Below are 18,664 nucleotides of genomic sequence, written 5' to 3' on the forward strand. Positions count from 1 at the left end.
CTCCAGGATTCACTCAATTTCTTTACAGTCAGCGTAATAAACTAAATGGAGATGTGATAGGGACCACCATCAGATCCTTCAGATCTTTAGGGATAGAACTCTTCTCTGCCACTTTTTCTGAAATGTGGGTTTTTTGTTGTTGTTTTTTGTTTTTTTGTTTTTTTGAGACAGAGTCTCACTCTGTCACCCAGGCTGGAGTGCAGTGGTGCGATCTCGGCTCACTGCAACCTCCACCTCTCAGGTTCAAGCAATTCTCCTGCCTCAGTCTCCTGAGTAGCTGGGACTACAGGCACACGCCACCACGCCGGGCTAATTTTTTGTATTTTAGTAGAGACGAGGTTTCACCGTTTTGCCCAGGCTGGTCGCAAACTCCTGAGCTCAGGCAATCCACCCACCTCTGCCTCCCAAAGTGCTGGAATTACAGGCGTGAGCCATTGTCCCCGGCCTCATTTTTTACTGTCTATTGACTGTGGGGTATTTCAGAGACTTCCACTTGGTCTTCCCTACTATGATGGTTCCTACCAATAGAACCAAGACCCAATTTGAGAGTTATGCCAACTTCCAAGTATGTCAGCCCTAGTTATACACCTGAAGACTAGTGAAATGATAACTGCTACTCTCATTAACTAGCATCAATGAGAATGGTAACTGCACCCTCATTAACTGCTAATTTATTTTGTCTCTAGAGACACTGCAACTCCTTGCAGGCTAAGCCCCCTAGGCTGCACCTCTGTCCCTGCTGGTTGAGACATAATTTTGACCACCTAGTTTCTGGCATGTAAGCACCACCACCCAGTCCCCATTGTACCTCATTAGCTCCAATGCTATTAGTGAGCCAACCTAGACCAAGTAGATACACTGTAAGCCAGAATCTATTTATTATCTGGTGTTTGCATGCCAACTCTAACAGCAGAGACTTGATTTTGTTCCTTGGGTATCAGTGTCTACTAAGAACCTATATCTAAAAGTCCTTGAAATGTCTGGGTATTCCCCTTTTCCTTATGTTCAAATAAATGGCTATAGATCTTGTTGGGAAATGACTGGTGGAATCATTACAATGGATGGTTTTATTAGTTCATTTTCATGCTGCTGATAATTACATACCTGAGACTGGGTAATTCATAAAGAAAAAGAGGTTTAATGGACTCATAGTTCCACATGGGTGGGGAGGCCTCAAAATCATGGCAGAAGGCAAAAGGCATGTCTTTCATGGCAGCAGACAAGAGAGAATGAGAACCAAGTGAAAGGGGTTTCTCCTTCTAAAGCCATCAGATCTCATGAGACTTATTTACTATCATGAGAACAGTATGGGGGAAACTACCCCCATGATTCAATTATCTCCCACTGGGTCCCTCCCACAATATGTGGGAATTATGGGAGCTACAGTTCAAGATGAGATTTGGGTGGGGACACAGCCAGACTATATCAATGTGACCCTGGTCCCTTCCAAATCTCATGTCCCCACATTTCAAAACCAATCAAGCCTTCCCAATAGTCCTCCAAAGTCTTATTTCAGCATTAACTCAAAAGTCCACAGTCCAAAGTTTCATCCAAGACAAGGCAAGTCTCTTCTGCCTATGAACCTGTAAGATCAAAAGCAAGTTAGTTACTTCCTGGATACAATGGGAGTACAGGTATTAAGTAAATACACCAATTCCAGATGGAAGAAATGGGCCAAAATGAAGGAGCTAAATGCCCCACGAAAGTCCAAAATCCGGTGGGGCAATCAAATCTTAAAGCTCCAAAATGATCTCCTTTGACTCCATGTCTCACATCCAAAGTGTGCCCATGCAAGAGGTGGGTTCCCATAGTCTTAGGCAGCTCCACCCCTATGGCTTTGCAGGGCACAGCTTCCCTCTTGGTTGCTTTCACAGGCTGGTGTTGAGTGCCTACACCTTTTCCAGGTGCGTGGTGCAAAGCCACGGTGCACCCCCTTCTGGGGTCTGGAGGACAGTAGCCCTCTTCTCACAGCTCCACTAGGCAGTGCCCAAGTAGGGACTCTGTGTGAAGGCTTCAACTCCACACTTCCCTCCTGCACTTCCCTAGCAGAGGTCCTCTATAAGGGCCCTGCCCCTGCAGCACACTTTGGCCTGGACATCCAGGGGTTTTCATACATCCTCTGAAATCTAGGTGGAGACTCCCAAACCTCAATTTTTGACTTCTGTGCACCCTCAGGCTTAACACCACGTGGAGGCTACCAAAGCTTGGGGCTTTCACACTCTGAAGCCATGGCCAGAACTGTACTTTGGCCTCTTTTAGCCATGGCTAGAATGGCTGTCATGCAGGGCATCAAGTCCCTAGGCTGCACACAGCAGGTGGGCCCTGGGTCTGGCCCATGAAACCATTTTTTCTTCCTAGGCCTCCAGGCCTATGTTGAGAAGGACTGCCTCAAAGGTCTCTCTGACAGGCCCTGGAAACATTTTCCCCATTGTTTTGGCAATTAACACCTGAGTTAATTGTAAATTTGCAGTTATTTATGCAAATTTCTGCAGCCGGCTTGAATTTCTCCTCAGAAAATGGGTTTTTCTTTTCTATCGCATTGTCAGGCTTCTATTTTTTTTTCTAACTTTTATGCTCTGTTTTTCTTTTAAAACTGAATGCATTTAACAGCACCTAACTCACCTCTTGAATGCTTTGCTGCTTAGAAATTTCTTCTGCCAGATACTCTAAATCATCTCTCTCAAGTTCAGAGTTCCACAAATCTGTAGGGCAGGGGCAAAATGCTGCCATTCTCTTTGCTAAAACATAGCAACAGTCACCTTTACTCCAGTTCCTAACAAGTTTCTCATCTCCATCTGAGACCACCTCAGCCTGGATTTTATTGTCTATATCATCAGCATTTTGGTCAAAGCCATTCAACAAGTCTCTAGGAAGTTCCAAACTTTCCCACATGTTCCTGTCTTCTTCTGAGCCCTTCAAACTGTTCCAACATCTGCCTGTTACCCAGTTCCAAAGTTGCTTCCACATTTTCAGGTATCTTTACAGTAGCACCCCACTGCTGGTACCAATTTACTGTATTTGTCTGTTCTCACACTGCTAATAAAGACATACCTGAGACTGGGTAATTTATAAAGAAAAACAGGTTTAATGGACTCACAGTTCCATGTGGCTGGGGAGGCCTCAATCATGGCGGAAGGCAAAAGTCATGTCTTACATAGTGGCAGACGAGAGAATGAGAGCCAAGTGAAAGATGTTTCCCTTTATAAAACCATCAGCTCTCATAAGACTTATTCACTACCACAAGAACAGCAAGGAGGAAACTCCCCCATGATTCAATTCTCTCCCACCAGTTCTCTCCCATGTCATGTGGGAATTATGGGAGCTACAATTCAAAATGAGATTTGGGTGGGGACACAGCCAAACCATATCACTAATGAATTCTTGCAGTTCATTTGGGACTTAATTTCTCTCCTCCCTTAAGAAACCTGGCACACCATCAGCTGGCTTGTGCTGTGACTTAACCCTAGTTATCAGCTTAAAATCTAGAAGACAAAATGGGGTCATTTCGTGAAATGGGTGCCTGATGCCTTGTGAGGAAGAATCCTTTGAAGAATCTTCCTGCATGAGGTCAAAGTTAGCCTTTAATAGGGAGGGCTGGGCCACTTTTATAGGTTCTGGCTCAGGGTGTCCGCAGAGCCACAGTTCACAAGGACACCCATCCAATCACCTTTTTACCATGTTTTCCCAAACAGGGCCTTGTCTTTAGCATAGCAAACAGTATCTTAGCTGAGCATTATCTTGAAAGCAAGACAATGATAATTATTGCTTTCAATAGTCTTTGAACCTTCTCAGTTTTTACTATGAGATTTGGAGTTTGTTCATTAGTTGGATCTGCTCTCCCGTTCTGAAAAACGTAAGGGCTTCTTTGTAAGTGACTAAACAGGCCCTCTAGTTCTCACACTTAGTTTGCAACCTTTTTAACTGCCTTTAGTGTCTCATGACACCTCTGTAGTTAGTTAATGCAACTTATTAATAACCAGCCAATTCTACTTTCCTTGTATATGTTGTTACTCTTATTGTCTTTTAAATGCCTGAATTATCCCACTGGCAAAGGTATACCTCCATCAGAATATTTATCTTGTCCTCACCACCAGTGAAATTTTTATCAACTGGGCCTCTACCTTGTGGCAGGGAGTAGCCTTGCTCCATGTATCACTTCAGATGGGGTACTTCTTACCACCCGGCTGGTGAGTGACAAGTCCCCAAACTGCATCTTACTACCTGCCTTCTTAGACCATCCAGGTATAACAGTTGTGTTAGATTTGTCTTTCAGGAAGCAGTCACAAAGACAGAGATAGGAATGCATGAGTTTTATTGTTGGTAATGCCTATGAAACATAAGGGGAAAGTAAACAGGAATAGGGAAAGCCTTCAGACTGTGATGCAGGTCTGACACCTATGAAAAAAGGCAGGGAATGAAAGGGGATTGGACAGCAGCAGCATGAGACTGAAGTGCAGCTTTGAGAGTCTTGGCCAGCTTGATAGAGAGCTCCAGAGCAAAGATTGCCTATCATAGGAGTTTTGCATTGGCCATGAATAGCTGTGCTTTGGGATCCCTGATGTTCTAAGCCATTGACTGGGAGCTGTCTAGGAAGGGTTGTCCTTGGCTCAAACACAACAATAGATCCCAAAGGTGCTGCAGCTACAGGCTGTCAATAGACTACACTTCTCATTACAGGTTCTCTCTTAAAAGGATATCTGAGCAATGCACTTTTGAACTATTATGCTGCCAAATTAGGTATTAGCTACAGGCTAGGCATTACCATTTCACATTTCATCCCCTTCATCTAGAATTATTTCCCATCTGTTTGAATAACATTCATTAGAATTTACTAGAGAAGTTCTGGGTTGTAAAAAATAAAGTTTTTAATATCCTGTTTTCTTGAGAATGTCTCTAGGTATACAGTCCAAAGTTTCTCTTTTCCCTACTTTAAATAAATCAACTGTCTTCTGTCTTCTATGCTACTCTGATGGTTCAGTCACAATTCTAATTTTCTTTATTTTGTAGATTATCTTTCATTTCTTTCTGACTACTTTCACAGTTTATCTTTCTGCAACATTTATGATATGTTAATGTGTGATTTTATTTTTATTTTTACTGCCTTGGACTTCTAAGTCTTTGCTTATTAGTAATTATAAAAAGTTACCAGCACTATCTATCTCTCCCTTAGGCTCTCACATCCTTTTGGAACTCCAGTTAAAATTCTGTTACTTTTTATTCTGTTCTCCACATTTCTTGCCTTCTCTTTTATATTTATATATCAATCCTTCTGGGTGTGTTTTGGAAGTCTCTTCAGGTTAGACTTCCAGTTTAGGCAGAGCAAAAATAAAATGTATAGCTTAATTCATGCTCTAAATTTCACATTTTATGTGCTGTAGTCTTCTTTTCTACATATTCTATTTGATTGTGTTTAAAATCTCTTAGCTCTTATTCTTTAAAAATCTCTTGTTCCAAGCTTATTTTTAAGGATCTCATTTCTTTAAACATATATGCTTTTTATTCTGATTGATAATTCTGATATCTGAAACCTTTGTAGTCTACTTCTTCTGATTCTTACTCATAGTATGTTTTCATTATTATTTTGTGATCTGTATTTTGATATGTGTGTGTGTAGATGCTTAATTTTCTGGAGATTTAACCATGGGAATTCCACAGGACCTGTTAAATTACTCAGAGAGGATTGATATTTTCTTTTCTCAGTAGCTTGCTGGTATGACAAATCCAGGAATTCAAATTAAATTCTATACTTGAGATTTCCTTGGACCATACAGGTTATTTGAATTTAGACAGCAAACCTGAGAACTGGTATATGATTATGTGTTCTCAGGGAAGAATTTTTTTTTTTTTCACTTTACCTACAACTAAGTTTGAGAAGGTATGTTTCCTTGATTTCATCTTTTTTGGCAACTTTTTTTTCTTATATCCTGAAAAAGTCAAAATTTTATGCAGGATCTCCCCCTAGGTTCCCCAACTAGATAGGCCATAGGATTTAGTTTTTCATATTAGCTCACAAAGAAGCAGCTCAAAAATCTCCAGAGTTCAGCAGAAACTGACGGGTCAAGAGGCTGATTTGGTGGTACCTGAGTAATCACCCAGCATTCCTAGTTTTAAATAATTTGAAGAATTTTTCATATTCTTTAATTTTTTACCAGCCTGTTAACACTTTCTAAAAGATTTTTTAAAATATTTCTATTCATTCTCTTAGATTCATTGGGTGGGGGTTTTTTAGGATTTCTAATCTACCATACTCCTGGAAATATAAATACTGATAACTCTTTATCTGTTATATTTTTCATGGAGTCCCAATTTTCCCCTAAATGTTTCTTACTGGGAAATAAGATTGCATATTCTGGCAACTGAGTACTTTAAATAAAACCAACTTTCAATAGGAATCTAACTTATGCAAAAATATTTCTGTGAGAAAAGCCCCCTGTTAAGGAGAAAAGAAAAAGAAGTTAACATAGTCCAAGACAGATGAAGAACCTGTTTGTCACCAAAGGATTTTTTTTCTCAAAGTAAACTTGATGCTTGTTATATTATCTAATACTATCTTGATATCAACAAATTTCCATCTCTTTCTGGTTTACTCAGTCATGTCTTACATAGTGGCAGACGATTTCTAGAACCTGCATGTTTCTTTCTCTTGATCACTCATCTGTTCCTTTCCATACCCACTAGAGTCCAAATTTTCACGCTCTGTTTTGAATGTTCTTAAGTTAAAGCAGCATTCAATCCATTGGAAAGTAGACACCTACATTTCCACCGACCCTTGAAAGACCCTATTCACAACTGTTCCCCTCCACCTCTCACTAAACCCGGTTGCCACACCATTGTTTGCTAAACCATGGCCTCAATCTTGAGTGTCTTATTCCTTGCAGAACACTCAACTTGAGCACTCAATATGTTGCAACACTTTAAGTAAATGTTTGAGTGGACTCCTTTTGATTGTGTGGTTTTTTAAAAAAATCTTTTCACATTCCTTTCATTCAATTAATGCTTATTAGTTTCTAGGCAATTAACTAGGTGCTAGGGTGACAAGGAGAGTAAATATGACCCCTGTCTTCAAGGAGACCTTTTAAATAAGTCACATAAAGAAGTACATAGTTTCCACGTGACTTGAGACATTCCTCACATCCCTTGGTAACCAGAGAAATATAATCCAAAATCTGGGTAACCTGGTTTCTACAGAGAACTAGGAGAAAAGAAAAGATGAAGGTGTATCTAACTATCTGAAGATTGCAATATATTTTTGAGCATGAGAGTTCCTTCTACAACATGTACAAACAAAATATATTTCCACAGAGGAAGACATCTGATATTCACATAAAATAGCCTGTTCTTAAGGAATCTTATCTTTCAATTCCCTTGTTTATGGTAAATAAAAAAATTTTAACAAGACTACTGGTATTACAATCTGATTACCATATCTGAGGTTCCTCAAAACACTTGAGAGAATCTTCACCTTAAAATCGCCTTGACTTGACAGAATGCAGAAGCTGAACTTATTCACCTTGAGATTATGATTTGCATACCTTGCAATTTTCTCCAGCTCTAAACCTGAACTAGTTAAGAATTATTAGTAACTAATAACTATTCAGTAACTTAACCTATCATTGTGTACTCCATTGTTATAGAGATCTAAAATTAATTAAAATTTAGTATTCTTCACCCAATAAATGATATGTTTTTGAAATGTTATAGTAGACTTGCTATGCAGAGCTCTCATTCAATAATTTGACATAGGAGAAACAAGACTCTATCTATACATTACACTAGCAATGTACCTATAGTGCTGTTTTACGGTAAAGGAAAGCCTGATCTGTGATTACTAGAATGGAGTCCTGAGTTTTCCCTTGTGGTGGCTGTAACTCTTTTACAAGGTAGTCCTTGACTTTACTGGCAACTATCTCTACCTCTGTTCTACTGGCTTCACTACAATGCTACTCCACTCTGCTGTGAAACACTGGGAAACTGGGAATAAGAACAGGGCAAGACCCATGATAATAGCAGGATGTTATTGTAGTTATGTGCTTTCTTTTGGTAAAAGGTGAAGATATTATTCAGAAGAGAGTGTTTATATGTGTAGCCACTTTGTTCCTATGAAATAGATGTCAGATGTCATTCCCATTTTGTTACTGAGGAAATAGCCCTGTTGCTGAGGATTGGCCTAAAGACTCACTGTAAAATCATAATAGTATAGAAGGAACTTGCAAATGATTAGGCATTTGAGTGTCTACTATGTGCTAGGGCTTTGCTAGGGAAATCACATTTGTCTATACATAGCAAAATCACCAATCCCAAGTGGGAAAGTCAGGGGTAGTTCTAATAGCATTGAGAAGTTATGAGGGTCTGGCAGATATTAAGTCTCCCTGGAACTAGAAAATTCAGAAGGCTTTTGTGATATATATTTGAAAGATCAGAAGAACAGTAGCATAGTTTCATTTCAAAGAGGAGCAATTCAATATTTCAGTATAAGTCAAATACTTTATATAGATTCTTGTTTAATCTTCTGACCACCCTGTGAGGTGGATGTTTTCCCCCTCTCGAAGACTAAAAAATTGTGATATAAAGAGATTAGGTAACTCACCACAATCAGTAAAGTAGCAATGAAAGACTTCCAGGAAGATCGAGTTGAAGTACTTGTCTATTCTCCTTCCACTTAGTACAATAAAAAACCTAGACATTATATTTTAAACACACACACACACACACACACACACACACACACACACACAGCCCTAAAACATAGAGAAAAGGCCCACTGGCTAGGAACCCTAAGATCCAAGATCAACAGGTTGGGGTATTCCCAAGGCTTTCTTTTAGCCTCATATATCTCAGAGTTGGAACTGAAACGGCTGGCAAACTGGAAATGCCAGTGGGCATAGGCCAAAAACATCCTAACAAAATCTTTCTTTCTCTACTAAAACAATCAGGAAAGGGGGAAACCTAGCAAGGCAGAAAACTTAGTAACAACTTGTCTACTTCAGCCAAATATCACAGAAAAAGTGGTGGAGAACTTAGGGTTTCACTTTCTGGAGGCTGTAAGGTGGTATCAGGAGGCTGAGTAGGGAATGTGGACTTTCATCCTCTTAGGCAGTATCAAGGACCCTGCCCTTGCCAGAGTGTCAGTGGAGACTGTGTGGAGTACCTGGACTTCCACCTCCACTCTGTAGTAATGAAATGGCACCCCCATTTTTCCCTGCTGAAGCTGTGTCAGAAAAAAACAGCTAAAACACCATGTAAAAATAAGATCTAAAGTCTCACAAATGAAAAACTTTCACACTGCAAAAGTATCTGTGAAGAGGATGAAAAAATAAGCTACAATCTGAGATAAATTATTTGCAAACCGTCTATTTGACAAAGGACTAGTATCTGGAATATATCGAATACTCTCAAAATTCAACAGTCAAAAGGGAATCCAATTTGCAAATGGGTAAAGGACATGAACAGACATTTCACCCAAGAGTATATACAACTGGTAAATGACAGTCGTTAGGAAGAGTGTATACAATGTTGAAAAGATGTTCAACATTAGTAGACATCAGGGAAGTGCAATTTAAAATTACAATGAGATATTACTTTACACCTATGAGAATGGCTAGAATAAAAAATACTGAGAACACCAAATGCTGATAAGGATTTAGAAAAATTGGACCACTTATATTGCTGGTGGAAATATAAATAATATAGACATTCTGGGAAACAGTTTGGCAGTTTCTTAAAAAAACTAAACATTCCAGCAATTGCACTCCTATTTCTCCCATAGAAATGAAAACTCATGTTTACTCAAAATTCTGCGCATGGATATTTATGCCAGCTTTATTCCTAATAGCCAAAAACTGAAGAGAATTCTGATATTCTTCAATGGATGAATGGTTAAACTGTGGTACAACCATACCGTGGAATACTACTCAGCAACAAAAAGGAATGAACTGGACAACCATCTGGCTGAACCTCCAGAGAATTATGCTGAGTTTAAAAAGACAGTCTCAAAAATTATATACTGTATAATACCATTTGTAAGACATTTTTGAAATGATAAAATTATAAAAATTTAGAGCGGTTTAGTGATTGCTAGGGTTTAAGTGGGCTGTGGCAATGAAAGGTCAATATGAGAGATCCTTGTGGTGATAGAAATCGTCTGTTTCCTGCCTGCATCAATATCAACATCCTGGTTCTTAGGGGCCAAATTGTGTCCCCTCACAATTTGTCCATTGAAGTCCTAACTCTCATTACCTCAGAAAGCGACTATTTTTGGAGATAGGGTCTTTAAAGAGGCAATTAAGTTAAGATGAAGTCATTAGGATGTGCCCTAATCCAATATTTCTGGTTTCCTTGTAAGAAGAGGTGATGAGGACACAGAAACATACAAAAGGAAGACCCTGCAAAGACACACGGAGAAGACAGCCATTTACAAGCCAAGCAGAAATGCCTCAGAAGAAACAACCCTGCTGACATGTTGGTCTTGTACTTACATCCTCCAGAATTGTGAGGAAATCAGTTTGTTGTACTTTGTCATGGCAGGCCTAGAAAACTAATACATTAGTTATAATATTGTACTATAGTTTTGCATGGCGTTATCTTCCAGGGAAACTGAGTAAAGCATACATGGTATCTCTTTATATTATTTCTTACAACTGAACGTAAATCTGCAATTATTTCCAAATAAAAAATATCTTTGTGAAGTTATTCTGAGGTTCAAATGCAGGCCTGTCTGTTGCTAAAGTTTATGATCCAAACTGGCCCAAACTTTTGACTCGGTCCTGTGTCAGAGCAACTAATTGTGAGGCTATCAGTTATCCAGACTATGAATTCAGACTCAGGAGTTTGACATAGAGTCTTAGCAGTGATGGGTCAAAATGTAGCATTCTATGGGGTTTTCTAATTTTCTTTCTTGTGGTTCATTACTTCTGGACTGCCTCCTTCCACAGAGAAATGATCCTATCTCACAGACCCAGAGCTTTGCGTAAGGAGTGACCTCAGTGCTGTTGCTTTCATCTGTAAGTGAAAAGGCCTTAGCAATCTTAAAGGTAATTGATGCCATATGTGTTCTGTGACTTTCCAAAAGTCATACTACATAATTTTGAGTGCAACCATTTTGTAGTCTTTAGGAACATATTGCTTTTAAGATGTCATTGGCACCAAATTTCCCCTAAATGTAAGCCACCTACATTGGGTCTGCAACTGAAAAAGTAATAATCAGAACTAAAGAAATAGTAATTGTTTCCATGCTTTAAAAATAAAATAAAAATCTCCTGTCAGACTCAAGAAGCTTCTCTCTGTTCCTTATGTGGTAAGGGATTTTCATAAGGCATTTTCCGGGGTAATTTTGACTTTGTGAATGTTTTGCTTCATATGCTGACTTTAGAAATTAACCTCCTCATAAAATTCAATCCCACTTTGCTATTTTGACATTTCCTTTGTTTGAAAGTATTCATTAACATTTCACATAATTGCCCTGTTTCCAGAGCAAGTATGTAATTTTCTACAAAATGAAGACCTCATAATGCATATCCAATAAAGTCCACCCTGTCTGCCACTAGTTGATACCTTAGCCTTATCATGGGATTGAAAGAATGATTTTTCTGCTGTTGGTCCTGTTGGATCCTGTTGAATCCTGCTGGTTGTCTCCACCACTAAAATGTGACCACCAGCCACGGCCATTTATAGCATGTACTATTCTTCAGTCATTGTTGTTCTCTTTGTTATGAGCTCCTGGCTCTTTTTCTTTTTTCTTCTCTTTTCTTTTCTTTTTTTTTTTTTTTTTTTTGAGATGGAGTCTCGCTCTGTCACCCAGGCTGGAGTGCAGTAGCACGATCTTGGGTCACTGCAACCTTCGCCTCCCAGGTTCAGGTGATTCTTCTGCCTCAGCCTCCCAAGTAGCTAGGACTACAGGCACACGCCACCATGCCCAGCTAATTTTTGTATTTTTAGTAGAAATGGGGTTTCACCATGCTGGCCAGGCTGGTCTCGAACTCCTGACCTCGTGATCTCCCCTACTTGGCCTCCCAAAGTGCTGGGATTTGAGGCGTGAGCCACCATGGCCGGCACTCCTGGCTCTTTTCTGAATATGTATACTGCCAGTGATTATTGCCAAGTCAGCATATAGAATGTCAAGCAAATTGATTAGAGTACTTTGATAACATTGCCTTTACTGAGATGGCCATGTAAACAACAATCAAATTTTCATACAATTGGATGCTAGGAAAAGCCATGATAATATACCTATGAGAACTTGCATTCTAGTAAAATGTGAAGTCAAGGGATGGGCTTATAGAAACAAAGGTATTTCACTTTCTGACCAAAGAGTAAATTGCACAGAGGTTCAAGAGGAATTTTTAAAAATGAAATGTGTGTGTTCATGTGTCTGTATGATTAAATATGTTTAGTCAAGAGATGGGCTTATAGAAACAAATATAAATATATTTAATTAAAAAATATTTTTAAACATATTTTAAAAACGTATTTATATATAATTATATATATTATATATATTTATTTAAATAAAAATATATTTTCCTAAAGGATTAAAAGCAATTATGTAGACAGCTTTCACTTTATAATTTTTTCAACTGAAGTAATCTGTTCCAACAAACTATAATTAAAACGTTATTTAATAATTTTATCATTATTAATCATGTGGATAATTCTGGTGTTCAGATTATAGAATAGTAACTGACATAGGTATCTCTACGCTTTCAGGGAAATGGATTACTTGGCTAATCTATACAAATTGTTAATGTGTTCTTTAGGCAAGTCATGGAATAAACTCAATCAGTTGCTCCACAGTGTTAAATATTTTAGTTACAATATCTAAGATCCAGAAACTGGGTCTTAGTTTCCTTTCTTCATATTTATAACTTTTTTTTTTTTTTTTTTTTTTTTTTTTTTGAGACAGAGTCTCGCTCTGTCGCCCAGGCTGGAGTGCAGTGGCGCAATCTCGGCTCACTGCAAGCTGCGCCTCCCAGGTTCACGCCATTCTCCTGCCTCAGCCTCTCCGAGTAGCTGGGACTACAGGCGCCCGCCACCACGCCCAGCTAATTTTTTGTATTTTTAGCAGAGACGGGGTTTCGCCGTGGTCTCGATCTCCTGACCTCGTGATCCACCCGCCTCGGCCTCCCAAAGTGCTGGGATTACAAGCGTGAGCCACCGCGCCTGGCCCATATTTATAACTTAACACATTGCCTCTCAATCTTCAGTGACAAGGAAGCACAGCAATGTTTATCCAGGCTGCTGATTCCTGGTATCTGTCAAATATTATAAAGTGATACTTGTTGGCTCTTGTATTAGAAGAGTGTTGCCAACTGATCTGATAGTCTGCATACACTGAATAGAATTGCTCCCTTTGGACTACTATTTAGGTCTAGATCTGTCCTTTCCAAATCAAGAATTTTTTGATATTCAGCAGTTGGTTTTTCTTGATTTTGTGCTCATATGCTGGTAGCAAGGTTGTACTTCATCTAAGAGTTTTCATTTGTTTTTTACTCAATATCCTTATTGTACCAGAAATAAATATAAATGGCCATGTTTCATTCTTATAAAATTATTGAAGGACAAACCTCCCTTAATACATATATGCATATATAATTACACCTGGCAAATACTGATATTATTGCTATTTTAGAACTCAAAGCTATAAAGACGTCATTCTGTTTTCTCTCCTCAGTGAGGCTGTTTGAAATAAGTCATCAATATATCTAAAATAAGCCACAAGAATAATCTTATGGCTTATTTTACATCTTGTTAGAAAACATAGTATGAAAGGAAGCCAGGCAGAAAGCTTTATAGACCGACCCTAGAAATGTCTTTGAGTAAAGATAGTTACTTCCAGCTCTCTCAAACCATCTGTTGAATAGCAACTTACGTGTTTTTCTTTATATTTATATATGCATCCTTCTTCTTAAACAATTGCTACCTTAAAGGTCATCACAATTCTTGTTATTAAACACCTAATGTGTGCAAGTGATACAGGGCATAAAAACATTATACTTGGTTTTCAAATATTAAATCTTATAGACTTTGTCTGTGATTGGAAATGAAAAAAAATGAGTATTGAATTTCAGGTCTGGTGATTAATAGGGTAATGAGAAGAATGAACCAGAAAAATCGAAAGAATGTGTTTGTAGCCTGTTTTAACTGAGATTTTCCCAAGCAGAGCCTGAAATAAGTCTTTCATGCAAGTACTTTTTTTTTAATTCAGAGAAAATGTCCTTTAATATAACCCTTTCAAATTGTTTTCTTTATTTTTAACTTTTATTTTAGGTTCAGGAGTGCATGTGCAGGATTGTTTTATCGGTGAACTCATGTCATAGGGGTTTGTTGTACAGATTATCTTATCACCCAGGTATTAAGCCTAGTACCCCATAGTTATTTTTTTCTGTTCCCCTCCCTCCTCCCACCCTCCACTCTCAAGTAGACCCCAGCGTCTGTTGTTCCCTTCTTTGCGTTCATGAGTTCTCATCATTTAGCTCCTACTTGTGAGAACATGTGGTATTTGGTTTTCTGTTTCTAAGTTAGTTTGCTAGGGATAATGGCCTCCAACTCCATCCGTGCTCCCACAAAAGACATGATCTCCTTCCGTTTTAATAGCTGCATAGTATTCCATTATGTATATTACCACATTTTCTTTATCCAAGCTGTCATTGATAGGCATTTAGGTTGATTCCAAGTCTTTGCTATTATGAATAGTACTGCAATATACATTTGTGTGCCTGTGTCTTTATGGTAGAATGATTTATATTCCTCTGTATGTACCCAGTAATGGGATCGCTGGGTCAAATGGTAGTTCTGTTTGTGGCTCTTTGAGGACTCCTCCCCAACTCACTCTATGAGGCCAGCATTATCCTGATACTAAACCCAGGCAGAGACACAACAAAAAAAAGGAAACTTCCGGCAAATATCCTTGATGAACATTGATGCAAAAATCCTCAACAAAATACTTATAAACCGAATCCAGCAGCACATCAAAAAGCTAATCCACCATGATCAAATAGGTTTCATACCCAGGATGCAAGGTTGGCTCAACATACAAAAATCAATAAATGTGATTCATCATATAAACAGAACTAAAGAATAAAAAAAAGATTATCTCAACAAATGTAGAAAAGGCTTTCCATAAAATTAAACATCTCACATCCCTTCATGTTAAAAACTCTCAATAAACTAGGTATTGAAGGAACATATCTCAAAATAATAAGAGCCATTTATGACAAACCCACAGCCAACATTATACTGAATGGGCAAAAGCTGGAAGCATTCCTCTTAAAAACTGGCACCAGACAAGTATGCCTTCTCTCACCACTCCTATTCAACATAGTATTGGAAGTCCTAGCCAGAGCAATTAGTCAAGAGAAAGAAATAAAGGCCTCCAAATAGGAAAAGAGGAACTCAAACTATCTGTTTGCAGATGACATTATTCTATATCTATAAAACCCCATTGTCTCAGCCCAAAAGCTCCTTCAGCTGATAAACAACTTCAGCAGTTTCAAGATACAAAATCCATGTACAAAAATCACTGGCATTCCTATACACCGACAACAACCAAGCTGAGAGCCAAATCAGGAAGGGAATCCCATTCGCAACTGCCACAAAAAGAATAAAATATCCAAGAGTACAGCTAATCAGGGAGGTGAAAGATCTCTACAATGAGAATTACAAAACACTGCTCAAAGAAACAAAAGATACAAACAAATGGAAAAACATCTCATGCTCATGGATAGAAAGAATCAATATCATTAAAATGGTCATACTGCCCAAAGCAATTTACAGATTCAGTGCTGTTTCTATCAAACTACCAGTGACATTCTTCAGAGAACTAGAAAAAACTACTTTAAAATTCATATGGAACCACAAAAAAGCCTGTATACCCCAGGCAATCCGAAGCAAAAAGAACAAAGCTGGAGGCATCACATTACCTGACTTCAAACTATACTACAAGGCTACAGTAACCAAAACAGCATGGTACTGGTACAAAAACAGACACATAGACAAGTGGAGCAGAATAGAGGGCCCAGAAATAAGGCCACACACCTATGATCTTCAACAAAGCTGACAAAAACAAGCAATGGGGAAAATACTCCCTATTCAATATATTGTGCTAGGATAACTGGCTAGCCATGTGCAGAAGCTTGAAAATGGATCCCTTCCTTACACTGTATACAAAAATCAGCTCAAGATGGATTAAAGACTTAAATGTAAAACCCAAAACTATAAAAACCTTGGAAGACAACCTAGGCAATGCCATCCTGCCATAGGAATGGGCAAGGTTTCATGACAAAGACACGGAAAACAATTGCAACAAGCAAAAATTGACAAGCAGGATCTAATTAAACTTAAGAGCTTCTGTACAGCAAAAGAGACTATCAACAGAGTAAACAACCTGCAGAATAGGAGAAAACATTTGCAAACTGTGAATCTGACAAAGGTCTAATATCCACCATCTATAAGGAATGTAAATTTGCAAGAGAAAAGCAAGTATTTTATTTTGGGAAGTGAATCCAAGGAACAGGGGAGGGGCCCTTGAGAAGAGTAAAACAGGAAGCAGGGAGAGCTAATCCAAGAGTGTGCTCTTGGGTAACTGGGGCTTAGTCTTGGTGGGGATGCTTTAAGGAACCACATAGAAGACACTTCAGGATTGTCAACCAGAGAGAAAACAGGGGAACAGCCTGACCTCCACAGGCTAAAATTAACACTGGAAGGTTTTTATTTTCTCTGTTTTAGGAGTCTCACTAGAAAGCAGAGAATCCCTGGGATAACAAGCAAGACAGATGCATGGTACAGCTGGGATGAAGTGCTGGTAAGGGCACCTGTGTAGAGCCTGTTGCCTAAACAATGTCCAGGACAAAAAGGTGAGCTGAGGGGATGTGAGAGGAGTATGGCAGGTGTTTAATGTAATGCCCAACTTTGACACTTATTCATTAGGTGTATCATTTGTTCACTCTTAGCACCTGTTTCCTCATCCTAAATGAAGCAGGAGGATCACTTACCCTGGCTGTTTCCCAGAATGATCATTAAGAGAGTTGTAAAAGCACTTTGAAGCAATTTAAAAGCTAACTCACTGCAAAACTGAAGGTGGTTGATGCTATTCTAGACCTGAACACAAAGCAATACCAGGAAAGCAGAGAACTAAGAGTAGATCACAGAGAGCATCTAGAAGGCCTCAGGAAGCCCCTGCACTGATGTGGCAGTTCTGTTGTTACATTAACTAGGAAAAAAATCAACACAGATGCCAAAGAAAGTAGAGTTTATTTGGGAAAAAAAGAATTGCAATTCAGGTACACTGAATTAGGGCAACACTAAATAGTGTCCTTTAAGGCAAGCTCAGGTTTTTAATAGGAGATTTCTTGAAAAAGTTGTTTTGGGGGGCAATTCACTGGCTGGACAGAAGTCCTAAATTGCAGAGCTGTTCTGAATTGTTAGTTAATTAGGGTACTGCCAGCTGAGAGATGTTGAAGGCCAGTGGATTCTGACTTAAGGTGTTATCCAAGTCTGTTGGAAACTTCTGTGGCTTAACATTTAGCAGGTATTTGAGTGCAGTCCTCTCTTGATCTTCCAATTCCACTTTAATGCCTAGGCCTAAATTACTTTATTTCCTTTCACAGCAACAATGGGCCAGGAAGGCATGACATGCACAAATGATGACAGGCACCACACTTAGCATCTTGGAAAATGAATATGTGAGTTTAACACCTCAAGTTTTTTAATAGCTGAAATATTAAGAGACTTTTTTGCTGGAAATAAATATTGATTGAACTGATTCAGTAAATGCCTAATATATGAGGACCGTAATTCCTAATCTCCCTGTCAGACCAATTTAAGATCTACGTTTTAGCCATGTCTGTCCACCTTTCAGCTTTAGAGTTTAAATTCACTTTCTTCTGCAGTATTTTGACAATTCAAAGACTCCAGTTGGATGACTAATTTCAGCCCTATTTGATCTGAGGATGCAACCGGTAGCTACTCTCACATCCTCAAGTTACATGACACTTATACTTCTCATTTCCTCAGAACATTTGCCAATTTAATAATGTTTAATGCCAACATTAAATTCTCCCCTGAGCCTTAGTGTAGGTACATGTGCATAGATATAATCAGGGTTAACCATACTCCATATGCCATTTCTTCTCCCAGTCACTTGAAGACATCGTGGAGGCACTTTGCAGAAGAGAACCAAAAGTGGTGTTGAAATGCTAACAGATCCCAAAGCCTAACAGCTGAGATCTTGCAAGCAGTGGCCCTACAGGTTCCCCTAATATAGGGTCCTAATGGTTCATCCTACTTCCTTTCAGGTACCCCTTTCTGAAATGACGAATATGTTGCAAGGGAAAGATTTGTAACCTAAAACTGTTGATCTAGTCTTCAGTAATGGCATACATATCATAGCCACTTTCTCTGTGACATAAATCTCAGAGAAATTGTTCTTTCCTTTCTCAGCCATTGATATTATTTAAAACCATGATTCTGTTTTTACCTTCAGCTTGAACAATCTGTGCATAACAGGCATGTTTGTATGCACATGGCATTTCTTCCTAAAACTTCAAAAATCTTCAAAAAATATGTAATTCTTCTATTTTCAAATTCCGTGAGAGTCTGCTCTCCCCATGTGTATGCTTTAGGAGCTCTGCTATTTTCCTAAACTAATATTACAGTGGTGTGATGTACCATT

General features: G+C 38.7%; 1 protein-coding gene across 16 annotated transcripts in view; it reads left to right on the forward strand.

Annotated features, from left to right (window-relative positions):
* Positions 1-18,664, forward strand: part of HHLA2 (HHLA2 member of B7 family) — a 263,843-nt gene that overhangs the window by 147,898 nt on the left and 97,281 nt on the right. For 4 of the 16 annotated variants that reach the window (XM_063630625.1, XM_063630622.1, XM_063630623.1 and 1 more), the window contains 3 exons: positions 16,720-16,795; positions 17,601-17,675; positions 18,130-18,287. The exons of 9 other annotated variants lie outside the window; for them this stretch is intronic. The gene's annotated coding sequence lies outside the window, so the exon portion shown is untranslated. Of the gene's footprint in view, positions 1-16,719; positions 16,848-17,600; positions 17,676-18,129; positions 18,288-18,664 lie in introns of all 16 variants that reach the window. 3 more of the 16 variants (XM_063630621.1, XM_063630624.1, XM_063630634.1) reach the window with 3 other exon arrangements.

Source organism: Symphalangus syndactylus, chromosome 21 (assembly GCF_028878055.3).
Source record: "Symphalangus syndactylus isolate Jambi chromosome 21, NHGRI_mSymSyn1-v2.1_pri, whole genome shotgun sequence".
Lineage (NCBI taxonomy): Eukaryota > Metazoa > Chordata > Mammalia > Primates > Hylobatidae > Symphalangus > Symphalangus syndactylus.